Source organism: Pistacia vera, unplaced genomic scaffold, assembly GCF_008641045.1.
Source record: "Pistacia vera cultivar Batoury unplaced genomic scaffold, PisVer_v2 Contig70, whole genome shotgun sequence".
NCBI classification, from domain to species: domain Eukaryota; kingdom Viridiplantae; phylum Streptophyta; class Magnoliopsida; order Sapindales; family Anacardiaceae; genus Pistacia; species Pistacia vera.
This window is the reverse complement of record NW_022196557.1, coordinates 254200-259619: the sequence shown is the minus strand read 5'-3', so window position 1 is coordinate 259619 and position 5420 is coordinate 254200.

Below are 5420 nucleotides of genomic sequence, written 5' to 3'. Positions count from 1 at the left end.
CAAGATTAAAAAAAAAAAAAATGATTTACCTGAACCGTAGCTTCATTGATTTACCTCTTAACGGCTGGGGCCTTCAATTTAGTGTTCAATATGTTATGGGAATTGGAGATTTTAAGCTAAAAATTGGATAAAGTGAACGATTTTCACTAGATTTTTCCAAATGAAGATGATTGAGTATAGGGTATTTTGTTCGAGAGAGTAGGCTGGAAGAGTTGAAAATGTTCTAAGTGTAAGGTGGCTTCACTGAGATAACGAACAACTATTATAGGGGGAAGTTTGCAGTTGAAATTTGAGTGAAGATGTAAAAATTGCGACAATTGAGTGAAGAAGATGAGTGAATGAGATATTAGGTGTTATTATTATTATTATTTTTTTTTTTTGGAAATTTTGTGTTGGCGGGTATTTGTGTTTTTTCTCGGTTAAAGTTTAGGAATATGGTAGCACTTTTAAGTGTTATTATATTTTGATTTAATAACACTTTTACATGTTACCATATTTTGATTTAGTAGAGTCAATATTATTTTAATACACCCAAATTGCTTACGGGCCCTAGGGCGTTGCCCCGTACACCCCTGCTAATTGATTGGGCAACAGGACCCTTGAATGCGTATGCGTGGCCCCTTATTGTTAAAATGGTCGACAACTCGAACACTTGGGAGACGAAATGACACTAAAAAGTGAGCGAAATCATGCCAAGAAGGTGAAGAGTCATGACGGTGAAATTGCTTTTTCCAGCGAGATTTCAAGTCAACCAAGCTTAGGGAAGGTGGATCTTACCTTAGAGAGTATGGACCGGCCCCTAAGATGTCTAGAAGTTGTAGGAAAACTAAGAACTTAAAGTCGTCGGGAAGATGAATGGTCAGGGATGAAGGAAGCTTATTGGTCGCGGGACTCCAAAAAGGTCTTGGGTGATGATGGTCGACCGTGGGAGAAGGAAAATGGTCGCCAAAGGTGGAAGTTGGATGGTCACCGGAAAATCGATGAAGATGGGTGGACATTTTTGGCTTTGCATAACCTTCCATCTTCCTTTTACGCTATTTGTAAAAAAATTTGTTTGGTCCCTACACCAATGAAAAGTAACAAAGTAAACCCCAAATAAATATAATTTGACCCCTAATAATAAAAATGAGACAAAATCAACCTCATTTCATGTTGGCAGGAATAATATTTTTTTTTCCCGATAAATAATTGGGTTTATGGTAACACTTATAAAATGTTATTGTATTTTGATTATATGGTAACATTATAAAAAATCTACTATTGCATTAGGTCTATTGTAACACTTTAAAAATGCTATTGTAGATATATATTAATAACATTTAAAAAAAAAAAAAAAAGTTACCATTAATATAAAATGTGTTACAAAAAGTTAAAGTGTTATATATAAAAATTGTTACTGCAATGTTTTAACATCAAGTGTTATCATAGACAGCGACAGACGCAAGATTTTTGCCCAGGGGGGCCTCTGCGGCTTCGCCATTGTTTGTTAAACAACTAGTGAAAACTTTAAAAAAATCACCAAACTTTAAGCAAAAGAAATAATACAATATCAAAAACCTGAAAGGAAACAATGCAATAACACAATACTTTTCCACTTGAATAAATCTATGAGAAGCAAAACCTTGAACAAATGTGTTGAAAATAACATTCAATTCACAAGGAAACACAAGAAAATTTTTACGTGGAAAAACTTCTTCAATGTGAAGAGAGCAAAAAACTACAGGAATCTAACGATCCACCTAAATCCAATATAATCAAAAGAGTTTATAGCAACCACAATCCACCAAAAATATTCTACATAAATTTCTTATTTCTCCTCCTTTTTTTCTTTTTCTTTTTTATTTTTGGCTTTCAAAGATTATACTATAAATTTTCATGACTTTGATCAAACCTAGCCTAAGCTAAAATCAACCAAAACTTAAATCAAGTCAACATTGCATTGACTTTTAATATGAATTAATAAAGAAATGGGAACTTTCTTGGTATAAACATAGATAGTAACTCAAATTTTTTTAATAGGTAAAGAATAACGTCCAGTAAATTATAGTTAAGGTTTAATTTGGGAAAGTAGAAATATTCTTAGGCACAAAACATAAAACAAACTTACAAAATCCATGCCTTTTTTCCATCCAATTAGAATAAAAAAACCTCCAAAAAACAAGTATGATTCAACCCTAAAATAAACTAAATTGAAATGAGCAACACACATACTTAAAACTGATAAAACATAAAATGAAGCTAATTGAAATTGTAACATCTTGAGTAGTGAAAGCTTTAACAATTTCAATCTTCAAAAGTTTTAAGAGCGAATAGCATGAGAAAGAGAATGAGAGAGTAAAGGATTTTGGGGATAAAATCATAAAAAGCAGGTGAAGTTGTGGAGAAGAGTGGAGAGCGTTTTAAACTTTTAATATGATGTGGACTTAGAATATATATATTAATAACAAGTTTTTTGTGGGTCTGGATATATGTATAATAGTTTTCATTTCTCTCTCTTTTTTTTTTTTTTTAATATGAGGGTAAGCTTGATATATATATTAATAGCAATTTTTTCGTGGGGCTATATAAACAATTTTTTTTTTTAAATGTGAGGGTAGGCTCAAAAGGGCTAGGTTTGCCCCTGACCATAAATAGTCTACAGTAATACTTTAAGGAAAAGTGCTACTGTCCGATGTTACCGTAAGCCATTTTTGTTGTAGTGGAGGATAGTGTATTAATTACCGGTTTATCTAGAATGAGTCCTAATTGAAGCAATAAAGATTGGAAAGATGCCATATTGACAATTAATTACAAGTTAACTAAATATAGACACTTAATAATAAATTTAAAGCAAGATTAATCAATACAAATTCACAAATGATTCAAAACTCTAGGGTATTTGATTTCACCAAGATATTCTTAACCAATACATAGATTTTTCTACCCAAACTCCTAATTTCTTGATTGAAGACCGAATCCCCCATATTGTTTAGCACTCATTCTCCGATTATGCTAGCCCACTCATTCCTATTAACCGTCCACACCCAATAATTGAAGTTTAATAGTTCAAAGCATCCATTAAGCTAGATGAGATTTTATATGGGTCACATAGATCGTGTTTGTCTATCTCTTGTTTTCGCTCAACCTATGGTGTTTATCGCAAGATGCAAAGATCATGAATCACTTCTCGGTCTCATCATGATCATCATATCATTTGCATGGTGGCCAATCATTCAAAGATATAATAAACATATAAATAAACACTCAATCAATAAAGTTAGTACAAAAGAGTATATTAAATCATATGTATTGATGAGTAATTGTATCAAGGCTACATCAAAACCCTAGATAAACAATTAGTTCCTCATAGAAATGAAAATAAAACTATACAAACAAAGTAAAATAGAGTTCATCATGGGAAAAAAGAGAGTAAAGGATTAAGAAAATCTCTCTAAGATGATGAATCTTTGCTCCTTCTACTTCTCTTCACGTTCTCTTGCCTCCCAAGTGAGTGAACTCCCTCAAAATTTCCTCTTTCATCCTTTATATAGTGTTTCCTTTTGTGGTTGAAAACCCTACAGTCCAAAACAGAGAGTTTTGAATTTTTCTTTAAAATTGCAGTTTCGCCAAAGCGAAACCCAAAAATTCCAAAACCAGACAATCCAGTAGGATTTTTGCCAAGGTAAAATCAAGCTTTTCTACAATTATGCTGAAAATGCCCTTTCTTGACTTAATCCCTTGAATCTTCATCTCTTTAGTCTTCTTTCTGAAAAAGTCTTCAAGATACTTCCCTTCAATCTCAGAACTTCTCAATTCTTTAAATTTTGGATCCTTTCTGAGTTAAAAAGCTTAAAATCACTATTTTTGCTTCAAACACCCTTTGGGACTGCAAAGTGGACAAATACAAGGAATTATTATTCAATTAAGCTCAAAATGCATGGTAAGTACTCTAATTCCTATTGAAATATGATGCATAAACACTATGAAAAATAGGATTATCAAATACCTCCAAACTTAAGATTTGGTCGTTCTCGAGCAAAGAGGAAAAATAAAATAAAAAGAAATGATAAACAAAACCAAAAACTTGAAACAAAATGCAAGTCTTAGAGATTGTCAGTGAACCATATTTAAGGAAAAATATTTAATGTTTCAAAAAGTCGAAATTGATAATCAAATATATTCCTCTGTCCATTCCCCAAGTAAGCAATCCTCAATCCAATCCATCATTCAACTTATCGAATTATTTTATGTAAACAAGTAAAATGTCTAAGACATTTAACAAACTCTAAGCCTATTTTTCGAATGACTCTCCACTAATGTAGATTCAACATCAGTAAGGATCAAAAGATCTTTTCAAGATTGTATCGTTAGGCTCAAGTCGTGGGCTTCCAAAGAAATGATAGGAAAACAAAATAGGGAAACTCGGTTTTCCTCATGCATTCTCTAAGAGCTACTATAATTCATGACATTCCCTCAACACACAACCTCCAAACTATAATAAACACCTTCTAGATCCCCTCAAACTTATGGGTTTTTTATTCTTGATTCTGAATTGAACCATTTTTTTTTAAATTAAGGCAACAATATCTACAGTATTTGGCAAAACTTTTGGGGTTGTTGCCTCTTCTTAACACCTTTTCACCATCCCCAAATTTTTGAATTTCCGATCGAGAACTTAGTCGTTACCTACATTGCTCTTCAAAGTTATACATTGGTCCAGAGTTCTCCTAAAGGTATGATAAAGTGTTTAGTGTAAAGATTTTGGACAAATTGGTTGCACAAGAAAAATAAAGTAGATTTTTATTGAAAGGCTCAAAAAGGGTTACTAAAAACAAATTAAAAATTGGGTTGGCTTGAAAGGATCAAACATTCCAAAGAATGCCTAAATCATTTCCTCAATAACATTTAATCTATGATTTTGCCTCAAGCGATTCTCAAATAGGTTCTAGAATTCATCAAAATCATCAACATTCTACAAGATTTGCATAAAATGTCTCAAAACATGTTAAATGAATGAATTTTCATGGTTGACCTACTTAGGAAACTTCTAGTTTAAAGTAGAGTCAACCCAATTTCAATCATAGAGAAATACTACATATTTTCCCAAAAATAAAATTCCAAACAATAAAAAATCATCACAGATCTATAAGAATCAATTGGGCATCATTTCCATTAAAACTTATAAACTTTAAAACTAAACACAAAACTAACATCAATGCACACAAAAACAATAAAATTCACTCAAATAAACAAAAACAAACAATTGTTTTGTTTCTCCCTACCTCCAAACTTAAAATGACATTGTCCTCATTGTCATGCATCAATGCACAAAAAATAGAGAAACTAAATTTCGGTTCAAAAGTACCCCCTATCTAATTCGTGAAGTGCATGCACAATGTAACCACTCGACATCCCTTCGTTATCTTCGTCATCATAAAATC